Source organism: Ceratotherium simum, chromosome X, assembly GCF_057802395.1.
Source record: "Ceratotherium simum simum isolate JZ-2026a chromosome X, ASM5780239v1, whole genome shotgun sequence".
In the NCBI taxonomy this organism is placed as follows: Eukaryota; Metazoa; Chordata; class Mammalia; order Perissodactyla; family Rhinocerotidae; genus Ceratotherium; species Ceratotherium simum.
In genome coordinates this window covers 14,285,193-14,307,885 of record NC_141940.1, presented here as the reverse complement: position 1 = coordinate 14,307,885, position 22,693 = coordinate 14,285,193, and the positions used below count along the sequence as shown (strand labels likewise).

The 22,693-nt window shown below is 39.8% G+C and overlaps 1 protein-coding gene across 2 annotated transcripts in view; it reads right to left on the bottom strand.

Moving 5' to 3' along the window:
- Nucleotides 1–22,693, bottom strand: part of FGF13 (fibroblast growth factor 13) — a 471,100-nt gene that overhangs the window by 162,164 nt on the left and 286,243 nt on the right. The window lies entirely within an intron of this gene.

Genomic DNA, 22,693 nt, shown 5'->3' with positions numbered 1-22,693 from the left:
GGTATGCCTGGGACAAGGGTGGCTTTGAAAGGAAATGAAACTGGCACAGAGTTTGGATATAGTTACAATGTATTAAACACTGACAAAGGATTGGACAAAGGCTTATGGGATCCACACTTGTACTTGGAGAAATAAAGGGCAACTTGAAGATATTTCAGTTCAATTCCCCCATATGATTATTCCTACTACTGCTATTAAGTACTATAAATAATACCATGATGACAACTCTCATTATTTTTGAGCACTTACTAGGTTCTAGTTTCTATATCTGGTGATACACATAGTTCACTGATATGAATTGTTTCATTTGATCTTCAAAAGAACCATATCATATCCATATCATTATACCCATTTAAGAGATCAGTACATTTCACCGATGGATTATTTTTCTCCAGGGGATAGTTGAAGCATGGGAGTGAACCTGTAACTCATTTTCCTGTTAGCACCAAAAGGCTCCAGAGATCCTTTACCTGAGCATATTTATATTCCAAAAGACAGCATATCCAGTGGGAAGGAAACCTAGAAATGTAACGGAAAAGGACTGATTGAGATCAAGGTCACCGAAGGGGCAGGAAGAATGTCATCCATAGCACATGCAGAAAGGAGGACTAACTTTGAGCAGGAAGAGAGATATTTCCTGTGAGATGGGGAATGGGACAGAGGGTGACTGCAAATGCTGGTAAGTTTCAAGGTGCAGAAGTGGGAAGCCGAGGGAGTTCACCAGGACTTTTTTCTGCAACGTTGGGAGTTCACCTGCTGAGTAGGTGTGATGGTTAGTTTTATGTATCAAGTTGACTGGACTAAGAGATTTCCAGTTTGCTGGTAAAACGTTATTTCTCAGTTTGTCTGTGAGGGTGTTTCCAGAAAAGATTAGCATTTGAATCAACAAACTGAGTAAAGAAGATCACCCTTACCAATGTCAGTGGGCATCATCCCATCCATTGAGGGCCTAAATAGAGTAAAAAGGCAGAAGGTGAATTTGCTCCCTGTGTGGGCTGGGATATCCATCTTCTCCTGCCCTAGTGTATTAGCATTCCTGGTTCTTGACTCCCCTGGTTCTTAGGTCTTCGGACTTGGACCGAATTACATCATCAGCTCCCCTCATTCTCCAGCTTGCAGAAGGCAGATTCTGGGACTTATTGGCCTCCATAATCACAGGAGCCAATTCATATAATCAATCTCTTTCTCTCTATATCTCTCTATCTATCTAGATATATATCTCTCTGTGTATATATATATATATATCCTATTGGTTCTGCTTCTCTGGAGAACCCAGAGTAATACAGTAGGCTTCAGATGGGGCAGAGGCTTGACTGAGTGGCAGAGATTTGGGACATCTGTTGTGGGAGATAAAAGAGAGAGACAATAGGATCCATGACTGATCCGATGATGTCAGTGGCAAGGCTGTGTATCCTGGATGCACTTTATCTACACACTTTCCAGTGTAAAGGATCAATAGATGAAATTCTTCTTTTATTATATCCCAGAGTATAAATAACTGAAAAAGTTAGAACATAACCAACTATGATACATTTTGTAAAAACTCACGTTATGGAGGTCAACAGTTAAAGGATAACTGAGGATGCATAATAATAAAACTTCTTATTCTTAGTGATAAAAAGTACATCTTAAAAATGGAGCTGTGTCAAAGATCTTGGCCATAAACATAGGCCAAGTTTCACAGGATCCTGCCTATATTCTGTCTAAGCATATTCAAAGAGCCCACAATATGATAACATTTGGCCTTTAAAGAGAAGGGATCAGGAGTAGTTAGGGTTTTCTATGTTAAAAAGCCTCTAACTCACATCCCTTCCCTCACTTATCCTGTAGCTTCACAACCCCTAAGGAAAAGGAATCCTGTCTTTCTGCTTTAGTGAGCAGACTATTACATCTTACTGCAAGGGAATTATATGCCCTACTCAATTTGTGCTTGAGAACAATAGTCATGCTCAAACATTTTCTCCTTTGGGCATTTCCCCCACCACACAGGTAGCTCCCAATCCATTTCTAATGCAGACAAGACCACTAGCCTAAGGAGTTGAGTAAAGTGTTTCTTTGAAGAGGATGACTCTCACTGAAAAAGACCACGGGAAAGTTGGACTGCCATTTCACTCATCCTCCCTTCTCCTATCCATCACTGCAGCATTTTGGTTGTGAGTGATAAAAGTGTGGTCAAAATGACTGTTTTGATTGTCTTGGTAGTTGCTCACTGGGGCAATATATACATAGTCATTAAAGACCATGGTCTTTGGAGTCAGACAGATCTGGGGTCAAATCCCAGCTCCACAACTTACTAGCTAGTTTACTTTGGCCAAGTAAATTCAAATTCATGCTCCAAATCTCCATTTTATCATCTTAAAGTTGGGGGCAAACAATAAGCTCAAACTCACAATATTGTTGGGAGGATTAATAACGCATGTAAAGCCTTAGCATGGTACCTGGCACATAGTGGTGCTCCATAATGTGCAGCTAAACAAAAATAATCTGGTGCTTCCTCTTGCCTTTGCTTCAAAGGGAAAAGTAACATGTTCTTTATCTTTTTAGGCCCCCATGATAAGCATGCAAACCCTTTCAAAATGGCCTCTGCCATGGTTAAGATCTTGACCTCTGGACTCTGATTGCCCAAGTTTGAGTCCCTGTTCTGCTGCTTACAAGCTGTGTGACCTCAGGCAAGTTACCTTTTTCAGCCCATTTTCTCATCTGCAAAATAGGACTTAATGAAATCATGTACGTAAAGCACAGTGATTGGCATACAGTATACACGAAAAATGTAGGCAATTGATATTATAATTGGGTAGGCACTCTTTTAGCTCACAAAGACAAGATGACACTTTCCAGTGGCAGTCTGACAAAAACTGAATTCTAGGTTTCCCAACGATAGTGTCCAAAGCTCTGCACTTTACTTGGTTCCATGGTGGCAGCCAAACTTACATCAAGAAGGTTAATTGTTTGGATTCTTAAATAGGGAGTTTCTAACTCCTTGGGGAATGAAGAAATAGTTTGGCTACACTGCACCAACCTGGGAGGGCTTCTAGAAAATATGACCCCCAATGGTAGTTCTCAGCGCAGGTGAGGGCATTTACACAAATAGCATCTAACAAAAAGCTTTTCCTGATTGAAAAGCAATCCATCCTCTCAGTCCCCATCAGTTCAGCTTTCTGATTTATAAAGATCCTTTCTAGAAGATCATTACATCTGTCCTTTCTTAAATATTTGGCTGTGCCATTTCCCATAGGACCTTAGTACATATTACAGCTCTTCAGAGTTTCAGGATGATTCACCCAACGCATTAGGTGCTCTCAGAAATGAGTTTGCTATTTCTGAAAACCTCTTATCTCTTTTAGACTAAATGAATATCATTAGACAATGTATGTCTACAATGTACTAATGGCGCCAGGTGGTCTAAAAGTTGGCACACCCCTTAAATGCCTAACTCATTTCTCTACAAGTCATTTACAGTCTTCAAACAAAATCTATCCAAAACAAAACCAAAGAATGGTGCCTTTCCACGGGATACAAAACATAAAAACACGTAAAAAAAAAGTTCAAATTTCTCAAATGGTAAAAGGAAAGACCTGAATGGTAATATTTCACAAAATATTCTAGTCATGAAAGCCTCTTCGTGATTTGCCGATTATATAGAAACAAAAAAATCAGATCCAAAGAACGTTGCTAAGAGAAGGAATCAAACCACATAGCCCAAGGCAGCTACCCTTGACTTTATCTAATAAAGTGATTTGATCTTGGAAAGTTGCGTATAAATCAATGTTGATTTAAATATACTTTGGAAAGTCCTTACAAAGCAATCTTGCACTGGATCCATTAGTAAAATGAATAATTACTCCCATTTACCTCTCTTATAAATTTAAATGCTCAAATAGTAATACTTAAAGTGGCATTTACTTATGACCCAAGAGACCCTGGCTCAATAGCTATAAGCAACTTTTATTCCAAGATGGGCATTATGGCACTAAACTGGTACACTGGTACATTAATGCCCAGTAAACTGAAAAACAAGCCATGAAGCTTGAGACACGCAGAATCATAGCATGGGAGTATATATAGATATATAGCCTTCTCTATACGAGATTACACTCCTTGTTCCATTGGCTACACTTTAAAATTCAGCTGATATCAAAAGAAAAGTCTGCCAGCTACCGGAGCATGTTGTGATACTGAAAGAAAGCTTGTATACAAGCTAGAATCACCTGGAAACTTCTAATGAACAGATTGGCATGTTCTATGGTCCTGGTGGCCTGATTACAGTGACTGCAACTTCATAGCCCCTATCTATTGAAGGACTGCCATGAAGTGGAAAGAGAGTGGAAGAATGATAAGGATCATTGATATAAAAATGAAGACAGCAAGAACAGAAGAGCTTTCAGTAGGGGAAGGTACATTGTAATTGCAAAAACAATTTCATATGCATAAAATAAGAATGATACAGGACTCTTCAGAGTCTTTAGTATTCTAATGCACAGCGCAAATCTCCAGAGGAGGGATATGGCAAGCAGCTCGTTCTCATTTTTTACTCTTGGGATCTTTCCTAGGAGAGCATTTTGTTTGGGTAACTTTGGAAATGCTGCTCTAAAAACAATTTTGACAAAATAAGAATAAATAGCATTTATCAAGCCCCAAGAACAGAATATGTGACTCAGGAGCCAGTCTAGAAGCACAGTGCAAGATGGGTCCCAGTAAGTAGTTTGGGACAGTGGCTAAGAACTGATGAGGACTTTGAAGGTCCACTTATATGTGGCAATGGCTAGATTGGATTAAGGATGGCCTGATGAGTTAAAAGACTCACCCAGACCTGAATCTTCATCATCATTAACAATGATAAAAATAGTTCACTTTTATTGATCACTTGCTTTGTTTCAGCCACTATGGTCAATCAATCCTCAAGACAGCCCTGTAATTTTGAACCTAGTATCATTTCTATTTCACTCTCATTTGCCCAATCACCCAGCGAGTGTCAGAGGTGGGGTTGAATCGCAGGTTTGCTCGACAACGAGTTCTATGTTCTTTCCATTCCACTACAGCTGTCTCTCATGAACACACTGACGAAGACCAATTCTGAAGGAGCGGCAGGATATCCGTACAGTGGTTTATGCTATAGTTAATTGCACCCAACAGAAGGCACTAGAAGAAAATGACATATATGAATGGATTCAAACAGCTCAGAATTAAAAATACAGAAAAATACAATCAGTAACCCAAATTATTTTAACCCGAAGTAACCTGCAAGCTAACTCTATGTGGAGGCTAATTGCCTTGATAAAGTAATGAATCTATTGTTCACTCTGCATTTTAAAATTTCAATTAAGGTAAAACAGCACCCAAGAGACAGACCTTATTGTGCAAAACATTCTGTGAAAGCCTGTTACTAGTAAGACAAACATTCCCTTAACAGCGATGTGTAACACACAGTATTTTCCAATTCTGAGAAGTATTCTTTCGTGCATTAAGAGGTAACAGAGGATTCTATTTACTCGATATGCCACCCTGCCTCACTTCTAAAACAGCAGCATTGCAGTCGTCAATGGGGAAGCTTGTATTGGGCACCTACTATGTGCCAGGAAGAAGACATGGGCCTTGCCCTCTATGGGAAGACAAAACCCTTTCATCTTAGGCAGGCAATGACAAGACCTAAAATGAAGGGGTTCAGCAAAGTGCTGGGAAATCGGCAGGGAGGGACTGATTCCAAGAGGGTCTCAGGGTGGGAGTGTTGGGAATAGATCTGGGAAGGCCAAAGCTGAAGTTGGACTTAAGCAAGGCTTTCAAGAGTTTTGAACCTGACCAACTTCAAACTTACAGGGATGAGCTGTGTTGTCCACAGTAAAAGAAAAGTGAAAGACTCCAAGTTAAAAAAAAAAAAGGTCCAGAAATGAAGATACTCAACAAATTAGATATTCTATTTATGGACAGATTCGAATGCATATTTATGCAGTTCCTATCTTTGTAACTAATGAGAGATTTACCAAAGCAGTGTTTTATGTGTCTAGTATAGCTATTACTCTAGAATAAATTATTTTGTAAATAGAGAATATAAATTTAAATTTAGTCACATCTTAAGCAACAGTTCAAGTCACCAACTTAGGTGATACCTCACATGGAGTAGCTAATATATCAAAACACTAGTTTAGATCGCTTACAGCTCAAAATTCAAATCAAATTGTATTTTTAACACCTACTGAGTTCTCTAGTTCTACCTGACCTAAACTCTCTGAGCCTCAGTTACCTGAGGTATGAAATTGGGATGAAATATCTACATTATAGGATTTATGTAGCGATTAGAGAAACTTGATGTGGTATTTGGCCTAGATTGGGCCTTCAAAGAAATGGGGATATGGTTATTGCTGCTGCTAGTCCATTGCCAGATGCTGTGGACAGGGTGAGGAGAGATGAATTGAGACCCTGCCTTGAGGTGATAATCCATAAGGTTCTCCCATTTCCACTCAAACTGGTATATCACTCTGTTTTTCTAACTATTCATTAAACCTCTCCATCAGCTAAACCACCAGCATTCGGAATAGGTATAGGAATATTAGAGCAGCTATGGTGCTCAGAGAAGAGTGGTACTGATTCTATGGATGATAGGCTACCACCTAAAAGAAAACTGGGTAAGTTGGAAAACTCTAAACTTTTAGTTAGATGAATAAATGTCCCACCATTTTACCTAACACTCACCCAGGAATAGTTTTACACACTGGGAGGATATGGGCTGTTCTTCATCTTCCAGCTGAAATAGGTAAACATGGGAATAGATGGATGGTAAAATTCAATGTGCACAAGAAGAATCCCCTACCTCCATGTACTTCTCCACAGGGGAAATTGTAATAAAACAGTGGGTTTCAAAATGAAAAGGGCAAGATAAGTGAAAGTATCCCTGGTTCCTTTCAGAATAGAGCCTCCCCCATACCTGCTTCTCACCATGTGTCTGAAATAGAAAGAAGGGGATGTAAGGAGGCGAGCATGAATGCCAGGATGGCCCCAAGACGAGAGACAGTAAATTGGAGAGTGATGTGAAGTTTGACGCCTGTGATTACAAATCAGGAATAGAGGTGTGAAGACCAGTGACCAGGCTGCTAGTCTACCAGCCAACTATTCTCTCTCATCCCCAGCTTCTGACTTTCTGTCTATGGTGAAGGGATCCTCCTTGCTTCAGACTTCTCCACAAAAGGGTCCAAAATAGGGGGTTCTTCATATCAGGGTCGTAACAGCATTAGGTCCCTGAAGTCAAGTTTAGAGGCACTAAAAGGAGGAGTTAAAGGGTCACCAAAGGTAATGCATGCTTACCTCCTAATCCTCCTCAAGACGGGTCCTGAGAGCCTCCCTTACAGAGAAAGCAGAGTGCAGCATAGGCAAGATAATTTGGGTTTGAATGTCAATTCCCCCATTTTCTAACGCTGTGATATTGAGCAAGTTACTTAGCTAATTTGATCATATTAACTAATTTTTGAAATGAAGACAGTCAAGTACTCAGAAAAGGTTACTTTTCTTCTCCCCACCCCCACACCAGCCCATCCCTGGGCTTTACTCTTCTTAAAACTAGCCCAGAATTGGGGCCGTACCCGTGGCTTAGCGGTTAAGTGCGCACGCTCCGCTACTGGCGGCCCCAGTTGGGATCCCGGGCGCGCACTGACGCACCGCTTCTCCGGCCATGCTGAGGCCGAGTCCCACATACAGCAACTAGAAGGATGTGCAACTATGATATACAACTATCTACTGGGGCTTTGGGGAGAAAAAGGGGAAAAGAAGGAGGAGGATTGGCAATAGATGTTAGCTCAGAGCTGGTCTTCCCCAGCAAAAAGAGGAGGATTGGCATGGATGTTAGCTCAGGGCTGATCTTCCCCACAAAAAAAAAAAAAAAAAAACTAGCCCAGAATCAAGATCACCAGTTCCTGCAAGAATTTGGAGAAGGAGAAGCCCGTGGCCATCACCACATGGCCATGAAGCCCTCCAGCTTTTAATTGCCGAACTGCCCAGCTGAAAGCAGCAAAAACTTGCAAGTTTTATGAAGTCAGACTTCAACAACATCTATTAGTTCATTTTTCATCCTGACTTGCATAAAGTTGTTAGGAAACCTAGCAACAAATTGAGTCTTATTTTAAACCATTCTGAGATAATATAAAACAAGAAGTCAATTCAGTACCCATTCAATCCATTTTTATATAGCTGAGTGGTTCTTACAGTGATTTCTCTCCTCATGGGACATTTGGCAATGTCTGGAGACATTTTTTGTTGTCACAACCGGGGGGTGAGGGGTGTTGCTACTAGCACCTAGTGTGTAGAATAATCCAGGGATGCTGCTCAACATCCCACAATGTACAGGATAGCCCCTGACAACAAAGAATTGTTTGGTCCCAAAGATCAATGGTGCTAATGTTGAGAACCCTCTTGTAGCCCAACACAGTGCCTGGAACTGACTAATTGAAGGGAAAAATAGATACATCAACTAAGTTTTACAGCAGGAAAGAAGCGTTAACAAACATGCTTACCAGGTTTTAATTCTCACTTGTGTTTCCCATGCTAATTTGGTGTCATTTTTTAACACCATGTTACTCATTATCAAGTATTTGAATGTGTTGGTTGATTTGAGCAAATGTTCTATGTAGGGAAAGATTAGGCACCAGTACATAAAGATGATAGGGCTGGCCCCGTGGCTTGGTGGTTAAGTGTGCGTGCTCCGCTGCTGGCGGCCTGGGTTCGGATTCCGGGCGCGCACCGACACACCACTTCTCCGGCCGTGCTGAGGCCGCGTGCCACATACAGCAACTAGAAGGATGTGCAACTATGGCATGCAACTATCTACTGGGGCTTTGGGGAAAAAAAAGGGGGAGGATTGGCAATAGATGTTAGCTCAGAGCCGGTCTTCCTCAGCAAGAAGAGGAGGATTAGCATGGATGTTAGCTCAGGGCTGATCTTCCTCACACACACACAAAAAAGGTGATAAAGACTACCACTTGGAGCACTCCAGGGGTACAGGTCCATTTCTGATTTTCCTAGTATCCACTTGTCTACTGCAAGCAGAAATAGAACTAAACAGGAGAGAAGGCAAAGTTCAGATTGTATGTTAAATCTAATCTTCCCCCTTCCTGCAGAGCTATTTCTCCTTCCTCTTCAAAGCCCTTTCTCGGGGCCAGCAGACAGGTGAGAAAAGGATGACAGGAAATCAAAGGGTTTCACAAGCTATAGGAATATATAGTGTCCTTGGTTAGCTTCCATGTTCCACTATTGAGATGCCAACCTACATTTTAAGGTACAGGATACTGTCTCAGCACAGATTTAATTGAGACACAGTCAGAAAGGAGAGTAGTACTGGATAGGCTCAGGAAAAAAATTGAATGTTGTTAGGGGTAGGTGCATGAATGCAGTATTTTCTACAATGACATTTTCCTGTCTTGGTAAAAAGGGCACTGAGCTAAAAGGGTCTAGCACTGTAGCCTCTGGTCTTAGTTTAGAAATGGGTAGTAGCCTAATGTAGTCTTAATAAAAGGCTGATCCAAGTACAAGTCTTCCTTCAAAAGAATGTTTTTTCCCCAAAACCCCCCGAACCACCTTACACCATGAAAAGTTAACTAATTTTTTATTTTCTCATCGTGAAAAAACAAAGCTTCTTTCCTCTCTTGCAGCCACTAGGAAGAGTTATTTGACCTTGGACAAGGGGACACCCTGTACAGAAAATTTTCATCCAGTTTTGCACGGTAAGTTAACATTTCCTTGGGATCCAAATTCGCAACTCCTAGATGAAAACTCAGCTCAATTATATAGACTCTATATCATATTGGCAACTCAACAGTTCTTCACGACAAAACTGTGTATTTGTTCTTTTTAAACACTAGCTCTTTGAATCAGAAAGAAACCTTCACTGCTAGACAAGGAATCAATTTCCATAGTCTAGCGAGAGCACACATGTTGGTAAAGTTGGCAGAAAACTTGCTTTATTGGAAACTCACGTAATGTCATTCCTGATTGCAGCATATTAATACAACTCCAAAGTATGTCAGTTCTAAAATACTGAACTCAAGAGGCAATTTACTTTTAATTTGAATTCCCAGCGGTCCAATATTTTTAGGCTATTAAAAAAATATCGAGCAAGCTTGACTACATTAAAAAGGACAAACAACAAAACAATAAATCAGTCTTGGCAAAGACTTAACCTTTGGATGCATTATGGAGAAGAAAAATCAATGACATCTTTACAAAGACCTACTCTTTCTTTAGCAGTTAGGCAGTCTGTGATTCCTCATCACTCCATCTTTCGAGGGTCATTCTAACCAAGCCTATTTCAATAATTTATGCCAGCTATTTACAAGGGTGTGAGAAGTGGAGAGATACTTGTTCTATATTGAAGTAAATTGGGCTACACAGTCTAGATGTTAAAGGGATATAGGAGAGGCTTGCATTCAATTAGTACCTCCTTACTGCACGCTGCTCTACTGATATATCCCTATGTCCAGAAGTTCAGTCTTCCCATGGTTTCTTTAGCATCTCATTCTCCTGGTTTTCCTTCTTTCACTTCTGAGGAGTCCCTTCTCTCCTATAGCACCTTAAATCATTGGTGCGCCCCAGAGCTCGCTTCTCTACCTACTCTTCCTCCCTAGGTGGTTTCCTCTGTTCTCATGGTTTTCATACCATCCACAGGCTGATAAGTCTTAAATGTCTTCCACCAGCCTGGAACTCATCCCTGAGCAATTTGAAGGCAGGGCAACGGAGTGTCTGACATGCAGAAAAGTTGCTCAATCAGTGTTAAATGAACAAATGAATGAATGAAATATACAAAATGGATTCATGAGACTTCCCTGGGAGACACATGGAGGAGAGCTGAGTTGTCCTAGACAAGCCCATCCTAGAACAGTCAGAACCACCCTGGCTCATCAGCTGACCACAAATGTATGAGTGAGCTCAGGCATGATCAGCAATGTCCAGTCTAGATCAGCAGAACCTATAGACTACCAATAGTAGGTCTAGCCAACCTATAGACTATGAGTGAGAATAAATTTGTTCCTGTTTTAAGCCACTATGTTTTAGGGTGATTTAAAATACAACAGGAGTCAACTGATAGACTAGTTCAAAGTCTTCCCTTCCCACCAGTCTTTCCTCCTTGAGGGCAGAGATAGTGCCTCTTGTCAATACTATGCCTAACAACCAGCATAATGCCTGGCTTGTTCAAGACAATAAATATCTATTGACAAATACACCAATTCTGTTCATGGTGATTGGAAGCGCTGTCAGTCACTTGCTGCCTAGAATTAAGGCAAACGGCTGGTTGAACTCAGAATATCAAATTTTGTTGTTTGAATAAGTTAATTGTAATGATAAATATTTATTGAGTACTTCCTGTTGACAGACACTGTGCTACGCCTTGGTATCTATTTAATAAAGCTCTATTCAGTAGGGATAAAATAAAGGGTGTATGTTTAAATGGAATCCTAATTGGGAAGGGAGATAGATCTCTTTTAAGACACTAGCAACTGCTCCCCAAGAAAAAGCTGCACTAGAATAAAGGGCTTCCAAACTATTCTGATTTGCTCCAGGGACTTTTTTCCTCCGTCAGTAAATATTCTGGGTATATTTAACCAATTATCCACTAAGCGAACAGCTAACCATGCATGCCGATTAGAAATTTACTGAATCAGTTCATGAATCTTCTAACATGGATCCAAAATGTGACCTTCTCAGAGAAAAATCAAGTGATTACAGAGAAAAAATGGCTGAAGAAGGAACAAACGGGCAAAGTTACTGGCTAGCAGCATCTATAACCCTACTTTTTGATATGCCCTTTGTTCCTTCCTTATTGCATGAAAAGAAGTAGATTTTTCTCACAGCCTGCTAGACAAATGTCCTTGCTGTATGAATGGCCTGTTTGAGCCCTCATTATCCCATAGAGGGCTGTGATTAGGCTGGGCTTTGCTGGGCTGGGTGTATCTTAGAAAGGGCTCCAGTAGAGGGACCATGTGAGTGCTCCCATTTTTCTGCTTTTAAGTGTTTTTCCTCAATAAACTATTTTAACTAGTGGTGTGTGTGTGTTTGTGTGTATGTGTTCACACCTTCTTTGAATGCCAACTAGCAACCACAAGGGACACATTTCACTTGTCCCGGTATTTTGTGGTTTTGGAAGGTGCAGAGTGCCACCCTGGGGGCGATGGCAGGTCTCTGGTAGAGCTGAACTGAGACAGCTCCTGCCCCTTTGAGGTCCTCTGTCAAGGGTCTGCACATAATCCAGGGGAATCCTGTGCTCACACCAAGAGAGAGGAACAGAAGGAGCAAATAACCCCAATATGGACGTGTTTGTCCCTATAATCTCCTGCATTTCAGACAGACTACCCTAAAAAGGGGTCCACCCTTAGTGTACAAGACCACTCTACTCCCAGGTGAGCACAAAAAATCAGAGCAAGAATGGCACCTTTGTGCTCTCACTGGGAGTGCCCAAAGCTGAATGACCTAAAAACAGGCTTTCTCTATTTCTGTGGACCCCACGTCAGAAACAAGGCACTCTCAGAGCTCTGCATCACCCTTTCACTTTTCTTGAGGAGGCAGCTCATGGCAGAACCAGTTACAGCTGTTTTAAGGTCTAGTGCTTCCATGAGGAAAACCATGGGTTTGAAGCATTACTCCATTTGGAAAAATGACCTGCAGTTAGTAGAAGTTCATAGAGGGAACAAAAGGGGAAGAACATGTGAAAAATCTAAGGAATGCTGCTTTGTTTAACCCTTTGTCTACTGCTTATACCAACATTCAAACCAGGATATGGGGAAACACACAAGGGAAGTCTCCCAATGGACGTATTGGGTAATTGCACTCTGCTGAGAGGTTAAAGATAGTTCTATAGTTTTCTTCTAAACAGCAGCTCTCACCAGAAGTGGAAAAGATGGTGTTGAGCTCTTTTGTCATGTCTTGCACCTGAAAGGTGGAGTCAGGGGTCAGGGTATAGGACGAGCTGAGGTGGCAGAGTGTGGTAGAAGAGATGAGGCTCAAAAGCTAAAAAGACTTGGTTTCAAATCTCAATTAAGACACTTAGTAGCTGTATGACTTTGAACAAGTTATTTCACATCTCTACACTCCAGTTTGCCCATCATGTCCTTCAGGGTTGATGACACTTACCTCATGGGTTGGGAAGATTAGTAAAATAAACCTGAAGTGCCTGGCACGGCACATAAAAGATGCTAAAAATTGATAGCTCAGCATCAAACCAAAGCACAGTATAGAATGTCCTGCACAGAATACATCCCATGAATTCCTAAGACCTCCTTCTTCATGCTTCTGGAGGGAAATGAACCATTTCATGCAATCTCAGTCCTTGTGGAAGTCACATAGAATACCTTGACAGTGACCCAACCCAGTGTGGTGAGACTCTCTCTTCATGTGCCTTAAGTCAGTTCTCATTATGTAAAGAAAGTTTTGTCATTCAGGGACTTAGGTCAGCTTATATTTTGCGAGACAAGGTTTTGAAGTAGAAGGTCAGTTGGCCTGAGGTGATTAAGAACTAGCCTGCAGCTGAATAAATGTACAGCAGCACAGTGAATAAATCCCAATTCTGACACTGCAGATAGTAAAGCATTTTGACCAAGTCAAATTTGACGAGAATTTGCCCTGTAAACCTTTTAAAGTTAAATTTGGCTGTTTTTCTTTTCTCTGAAGAATAAGCCACCTTTTTAACCTGTTGTTTTTCTGACAGCAGGCACACAGTCCTCCACCTCTGCTTACTTAGTGTACCTGGCAATGTGTCTCAATAAGATGATCCTGGAGTAACAGGAGAATAAAAATGAGAGCTCTTTCTAGGGCCAGCCTTGTTATGAGATATAGTCTCATCATTGAGAGACCACAGACTTTGGAGTGCGACAAGCTGCATTTGAGTACTAGTATTTGAGGATCTACCATTTCCCAATCAGGTGACCTTTGGCGAGTTAATTCACTTCTCTGAGTCTTGGTTTCCTCATCCATAAAATGGAGAGAAAAAAATACCTACTTACCTCCGAGGATTTATGTAAGAACTAAGATAATAGGTAAAGTGTTTGGCACATAGTGAATTCTGGATAATTGTCAATTATTGTTCCCATTATTATTTACCTTAGGCAAAAGAGTAGGGTTCCAACAAGTGATGAAAGAGAATTCACTGCTAATATCTAAACCTCTAGATAATACCTAATCCTACGGAAATGGCCAAGTGCTCAGAGCAAGTCTTCCTAACTTGATATCAATGGTGGCAATTTTATTGAGCTGAGAAAAACATTAAGCAACAGAATCCGCTTTTTAATAATTGGAAGTAACCTTTCCTCATTTCTGCTATTGTAGATGAAGAGCATCCCCTGGCTTAAAGAAAGATTAGGTAAGTGACCTGTTTATGCTGTTTTATCTAGGGACAGTTCTATTGCATTTAAATTGAATTTAGCTATTCATTAATCATTCTACTCTTTGTGTTTCCTGGACAAAGTCAGGACCTCCTTGAGGATAAGGGTCATTTCATTCACTTCTTTTGAGTGCTGCACTCCACTTAACTCTAGGCCCACGGAATTAGCAAGTACCTCCCAAGTCCCTTCTGCTTATGACGACTCCTTGTCATAGCAAAGCTGAGAATGGAATGTAAAGAGCATTTTCTTCCTTTAAACGTAAGATGTCTTTTCTGCACTAAAATTGCTTTTAGACAACAAACCCATGTATAGGGCAAGAGAGGGGAAACTGAGCATATGGAGAAAGTGTGGAGGGGAAAGGGCCTGGGCTTTAGAGGCCATAAAAGCCAGGTTCAAATCAAGCCCTGTCATTTATTAGAGAAGTGACTTAACTTTTCTGTATCTTAGTTTGCACATCTGTTAAATGTTGGTAGCAGCCCCTACCTTACAGGCATTTTGTGATCATGTCTCTAAGGAGCCACGCACAGTGCTCTCACTGTATGTAGAAATAGCCCAGTGGAACTGTGCTCTCTTTCCCTTCCTCCATGTAGATCTGGGATTCCAACCAATGTACACTTGTCGCTTCCAAAGCTGGACATGCTTAGAGGCTGACCTGGAGCTGTTCTGAGAATATATAACTTAAAATAGCTGGGGCTCATAAGTAGAAATAGGCTAGCACATGGGTGGAAGTGGACATGTGATTTTGATGTGTTGGAGTGAGTGTGGATATTGGCTGTGAAGCAAGACAAGGGCAAGTGTTGATAAAATGCAGGATGTAACATCTCTTGTTCCACACTTTCCCATGGGCATTATTCTAGCTGGGTATTCTTAAGCACACTGAGAAATGCTGTAGAGTATAACAAATGAATACTTGAATCAGTGTAATTTATAATACTAGGAATGATTTATAAACATAGATAGCAATTAAAGTCTCCCATTCAAGTCAAAGTCAGTTTTCACATACATGCTGCTATGATAATGTTATGCTGCAGTAGGTGGTGACGTCTATATGATAAGAGGGCAATGCCTCAATGATGACAGCCTCTGGCGTAATGCGGGGACAGATATTCAGGTCATGAGCAGCTTGAGTCAACTTTTGCAATCTCACCCTAGAGCAGTAGCAATCAAGTAAAGGGATAGTAGTACTTTTCTGGCATAATGATATGCTCTTCTCCATCTTCTCTAAGTACACTCACAAACGGTCCTGAGAAACTCTCCCACCCACATTTGCAAGCTGAATCATACTTTCAGAGCAGAACAAGTGTTGCAACAATTGCTTGCAAAAAAGGATGTTGGTCACAAGGTGGCAGATTACCACGCTCCTATGGAGAAGCCTGATTATTTTTCTAAAAGCGCAGAGTAGCAGAAAGGCAAGGGAACTTCACAAAGGTGTGTGTGTGTGTGTGGATGTGTATGTGTGTGTGTGCGTGTGTGTGTGTGGTGGGAAAGATGGATACCTTACATGGCCACAAGTTCTAAAGGTCATCTAAGTGCTGCCTGTCCAGCAGTGCCCTTTAATCACAGGGCACCGCCTGAAGAGGCCCCTTGCAATCAGCGTGATAAGAATTCTGAATTGACAGCTGACATCACTCAACAGACCTTATGCCAAGGTGATTTTTTTCTAAGGCAGTGATTCCAACCCTGTTAACACATTAGAATCACCTGGGGAGTTTTTATAAAAAATTCCCATGTCGAGCCTCTGCCACAGGAGATTTTGCAGGGTTTTTGTTTAGACAGTTATTGGTTAGTTGGTTGGTTTTGGTCTGATGTTGGGCTCAGGCATCAATAGTATTTAAAAGGTCCTCAGGTGATCCCAATGTGTAGCCAAGGTTGGAAATCATTTAAGTAATCTAAAGCAGCGCCACTCAAAGTATGGTCCACAGGCTTAGTGCTGATCTGTGAACTATGTCACTAAGCACATTTTTCATTTAGGTCAGCTGACATTACTTTTCACAGCAAGATAGCAATACTTTCTTGATGAAGGAGGCAGTGCATTGATTTACATTCTGGCACAAGCTCCTTATCTCATTGTGGACTGGTAACAAATAATTTCAGATCCAGCACTGATCCACTGACCACACTTTGAGTAGCACTTCCTTGAAGATCGTAGATGGGGGTCAGAGAGAAAGAAAACAGCATTCATTTTCAAAACTGTGTTATTTGTCAAAGCCCAGCTTTGATGAGAATACACTGCTCAGTGGAGCCAGCATGGCATTTCCCAAAGAGTACTTGTGAGATGCTAATAGGTGTTACGAATAAAAGGGGTCCAGCATCTGGAAGATGTTGCTTACCACTGAATTGTCCAAAGTAAGACAGATTCCTAATCGTAAGACTCCTCAAAACCTTTAATATACTCTTACGCATTGTGACTCCCTAAGAGTGGTGTGGAATTTGGGAAACATGTATTTGACCACAGAATCTGTCTTTTCACAAAGACATACAATCAGTGTTTCATGAAACAATTTGGAAAATATTGATGCAATAATCATTTAAGAACATGTGAAAGAGAGTATAGTTAATTCCTGCATTCTCTTCAACGAGGCAAGCAAGTTGTCATTTAAAAGAAAAGACAGCGTGAAAATTGAAGTTGAGGCAGCAGGACACTCTTGTACATCTCCTTAATACAGGCAGACCTCCATACATTAGGGTTGGGCTTGATTTGGGGCAATAGCTAAAAGTCATTCAGGCTAGGCCTTTTTGGATGTGGAAAATAGCCTACCTGGCTCATACCACGCTGGGTCAGAAGGGCAGATTTTTTGTGTGTATGTGTGAGGAAGATCAGCCCTGAGCTAACATCCATGCCAATCCTCCTCTTTTTGCTGAGGAAGACCAGCCCTGAGCTAACATCTATAAGGCAGATTTTCTTAAGTGGTTTATCAACTAACTGTGAAGAGGAAAAAACAAGAGGAGTTGCTGATATCAGAGCCCCAGAGGCGTGTTGGCAATGCAATCCCTGATGTAACAGCTTTGAAGGAGGCAGCATCCTTATGGATGGATAATTTCCAGGCTTTTTCGAGTATCAGCACTTAGATGTTGACTTTTTTTAAAAATCAAAATGCCCATTATACACTGTCATTCATCCAGTAGACCTTTCAGACCTCTTTCCCAGAGCAGTGTTATCTTAAACACAAATACTTGAAATGGTTCATCGGTGTTGGCTTCATACAGGAGAAATATCTGCCTCCAATATTAAGTGATGGAAACCTCAGTCAAGAGAGTTGTAGAGGAGAGACCACTTCTTCTCAGGAAAACACCACCAACTTGATGAAAACACATAGACTCATGCAAGAAGGGAAGATTGTTCCTTTAAAAAGTGAATCATTAAATAATGAATGGTTGTCAGCTTCTACTGTAAAAGCCAGCCTGGAGACTGAGTTGAGATTCACGTGTCTAATAAGAGAATAACAAATGCCCATCCTGGCCTGAAATCAAATTAATGGACGTCAAGTATACTTCCTTGATCAAATAATGAGTTTTCTAGAGAGTAAAAACTATCCCCAAAATATGACTTAACTTCATGTTTGCTGCCATAAGGTTGGGAAATAGGAGAGAAGAGAGAATATGTTTCAGCGCCATTACTAGTTTCCTAAGGTTATTAGGACATAACAAGTTGTCTTCTAAGAAGTAGTTGACATGCAACGAAGAAAAACACATTTGAACACTTTTTGGGGCAAGCATAGTGCTTATCCATTGCTAATCACCAAGGCCTTCAGATTCTGGCTTTAATTTGATTTCGATATGGACCACTTTTTTAATCGTTCTTGTTACTCCTCAATTAAGCTGCCATTTGCTTCAATGAGAAACGAAAACTTTCTGGTGTTGTTTTGTCATCCTTCAGGTCATAAGTCAAAGGCAGGGTGACCCTAAGTCATAGTTATTTTGAAATTAAAAGATTAAGAATAAAGTCTTTTATCTCTTCTGAGTCACCTAAACACGTGGCTCCATGTTTTTGTAATAAAATAGGAATACTCCCTCAACTCTCATCCTCAAGGGGACAGATAGGAACCCAGTTATATCCTGCCCGAAAGTCAAGACATTTTCAGGTGTCAAGCATCAGAGGTTGATTAATTTTATTGAACTATTAATTTAAATAGTATTAGGCCCATTTTTCTCAAAAGGTAAAATAGTATTAAAATAAGGAAGACACACAAGACAAGAGAGTTGAAGAAAAGGTTAAGATGAAAATAAAAACATTTCCCTCAGCATGTTCCTTAATATTCTTCTATCTTCTTCCTCTCCCACCATTTAGGCAAGACTGATATTCATGGCGACATATTCTCTTTCTGGGATAAAGAAACCAAGGCATTATCAGAGTAACAGTCATTGTGCTAGTTACAAATATGCCCCCTTAACATTTGGCACACAATTTTGCTTTCTTCTGGTTGGTGAAAGCTGCCGTACTTCATCACCAGGCTGGAGCACAGATTCTCTTCTCCTCCCACCAAAGTCACTATGGTTGGATGCCTTTCTGAATAAAAAGGTTATGCATGTCCTGAGGGAGACGGAATGTGTGTGTGTGTGTGTGTGTGTGTGTGTGTGTGTGTGTATATTTAAATCACATGAAAACAGGATTATAGGAAAGAGGCCAAATGCTTGACTAAAATATGGTGATAAATCTCTGAGCTCTGTAATATCTTCCTATATTGTATTAACTCCTTCAAATTTATTATTGTAATCAGGATTTTCAATCCTAAAAGTAAACACTGGGAATCCATGATTTATTTTTCTCTGTAGATTTTCAACAGTATCTACTTGCAAGCATGTATATCTTGGTGTGATTCTTTTGAACAATCTTCAAACATCAGTAAAAGCCCAATGACTGGCATTTAGGAAGCAGCAACTATGTTGATAACAGATTGGCTTTCAGAAGTTACTCTAAATCAGTGATTTCATTTTGACATACATGACAATGAAAGAAAAAAATGAACAAAGGAATAAAGCTATGAAGATAATACTTTGCCTTGCAAAAAGGCTCCTGGAACATTAAGAAAAAGATTTTGGTAATGATTTCCACTCTCTGTGTGGCTTTCTTATAACAAAGAGCGTTGCTGGTCCTCAGCCAAATTAGACTCTCAGATAATTGTATGTGATTCTTCAGCCAAATTCCAGTACTCACGTAAGATTACATCATAAGAGTTTTTTTATGGAAATAATCACATCACTGAAAATCACAAGTATTTGGAACAGATTAAAGAACTTATTTTGGAATTGGCTGCACAGAAATAGAAACCTGTTTTTGGCCAAGTGTAATTTGGCGTTAGTGTATCCTGAAAAGTCACTAAGATAGTTCAGTCCTTCTATGTTTTGTTTTACATGGACTCTGAGGGCACTGGACACAATACAAAAATGTCTTCAAAAAGACAGATGACTGTGAAAAATTGTAAATAAGTTACCTGTACCAAATCTCAGGTGGCCATGAACTATGGAAATAATCTGGCCCTTACCAAGGCATCACCAATCAAAAGAAACACCAAGACTTTGTCTATAATAATACAAAAATAGTTGGTCGATTTTATCAATTCAGTAAAGAAAAAAATTAATTGCAGCTTTATCATAATACACATAAAGCTCTTTGACCTAACTTAATCATTTCTAAAATTTATCCAATTCAAACTTTTATTTTCCTCCCAAATTTAAATGAATTTTTCATTTTTCCCTTGAAGGTTGTATAAACACATTAGAAGAGGTCATACTGACTTATTGGCATTGCACAGATCAAACAACGGATGGCTTAACCATCCTATCCATTGCCTTCACCTGCAGTGGAACTGGTGGGCATTCACAGTGAAGGTCAATTAAGGTCTCATGCTTTGGCACAGAGACCATGAGAAGAACTCTCTCTTCAAAATGCTTCACATGAGAAGAAAATGTTTCAAGGTATGCATGTCGTTTAGAACTAAGATTCTATCCATTTGTAATAGAAGTCTTTTATTTCTACTAGTTATAATAAAATGTTGCAGCAACTGTAAGAGAGAACTGAAGACTGTACCTTACAGCATTTAAAAATCAGTCTTATAAAACTCTTCCAGGTTGCCAGAGTGACCACCGAAACCTTCCAAACCCACAGCTACTTCACCTCCTGGAAATGACGAGCTTCGGTATCCTACATGAAGTAAGCATGTTAATTTCTTGGCATTGTTTCCTTATTTATCCAAAGTCTGTTCCACAGCATGTTTTCTTTCGCCCCCATCTAAGGTCTTCTGGATCCTGTCAACTTGTACAGAGATCAAGTGTTTTTATTTCAAGGTCTGGATTCACCATTGAATTCTGGGACCTTATTTGAAGGGGGTACAGTAAAGTTGTAAATAGTATTAAAATATCAACCCAGAAAACGTCTAATGAATCTAATACTATTTACAAATAAGCCATAGGAGTAAGGAGGGAAATATTAGCTTCGCTCTTCCAGAGGACCTGGCAGAAGAGCAAGACTAAGGGAAATCTTCAATCTGAAAGAAGACAGTGCCCATCATCAAAGTATACCAGTGAAAAGATGACAGCCACATTAAGCAAGATGGCAGCCACTCAATGTGTGGATGAAATGACAGATTAAAAACTATCCAAACCTTGCATAAGAGAGTTTATCTGCTACCCATTCTCTAAAGAATTCTTCATATCTTAAAACATTCATAACAGTATTCACAATACACTCCAGAAGATATTTTGAAAATTAACAATTCCTGTCAAAATTATACATAATAAGAAAAGCGACAGGATCTTAAATTTAGTTATTCAACTGTTTTTTTTTTAATCTGAGTATTGTTAAAGAAATTTGAAGTAAGTAGAAACCAATTGCTTGACTGAATTTAACTAGCTGCTTTTTAAATGGCTTATTTTTCTTACTCAAATCAAATTTTGTTTTTCAGGCTGATGTGCAAGTAGAAAAACAGTATAGTATCTGTAATACATTTATATCTAATTTTGTTATATGTATTTAATATATATAATTATATAATAAACAGTATATATCTATAATACAGATAGTGTTTTTGTACTTGCAAATATATATATAAATACACACAAATATACATATATAATTTCAGAGAAAAGAAAGCAGGAAATATTGGAATGCATCATATATAGTAAAGTAATTGTCACTGGTTGAAATTTTTGTTTCATTGAAGCATAAAATCAAGTTAGTATCTTCTCTACTAAAAGATTTATTTTACTCACTGTAAAGGATCAGCATTTACATCTCCAGATGAAGGAGTCTTGACATCAGAACTCATACCTAAAGTGAATAGCCTGGATACCAAAGTATGGGTAGAAAACCAATGCAAATGCTCTATTCTATTGCTGAAATGGAATTAAACATTGAAGAATGTATACTTATTTTCTGCCAATGAACATTTGGAAAGTAAGGAGAAGGGGAGACTTTGAGATGTAAAACTTTGCCTCCAAAACTATGGACTAGAGTCAATTTGGAGTACTTTTCTTACACACCAAACTTTAAACAGAACCACATGGCCATCTTTTCCAGGTCAGAAAGACAGTTGTAATGAAGATACCCATAATGTTGCAAAAGGGCAACTTGAAATAGGAACAAGGTTGCTTTTAGAAATAGTACCGGAGACATTTATGCAAGGTATACACCGACTGCCAAAGGAGAGGGGAATTTTGTCACTTCCAATGTTATTCACTGGTAAACTGCATTGATAGTATTTGATATGGGGGCAACACGGGCTGTTTTACAATAAGTATTTAATTAGCATACACAGTACACTTCTCAGATGTCATTTTGGAAGTTGAAATGTACACATGGCAAAAAGTTTACCACATTTTGTGACGTGAAAAATGTTCCTGTTTGATACATGCAAAAAAGTTGGAAAAAATGAATCAATATTCTTTCTGGATGGACGAGGTACTTTAGAGATAGATTTGTAGCATGGATTGCGATGAACACCTTATCGACCTCAGTTTAAGTAACAGCAAGTAGTTTTCCAAACCTGTACTTGAGCTGTAAAGAAAAACAAACTACTCATAGTTTCCTTGAGGCATGCATTTCACTATGGCAAAGTGCAACTGGGCGTGCATTACATGGGAAGTCTGGGCCTGCTTCAGCGAGCTAAGTAGATCATGAGCATTCTTCGAGCACAATGCAGAAGCTTTATGGAGTGGAGGAGAGTTGGAAAATTTGGAACGATCTTCTCATTATTTCATTTTTGAAGTGCCATTCCTCAGCTGACTGCTGCTTCAGGAATGCAAGGTGAGGGGAACAGCCTTGGCCAGATGTTGGCTACAGGAGCAAGCAACTTTAGCAGCCAAAATGGGGCAATGTAATGACACCAGCTGAAACTGTTTCAACT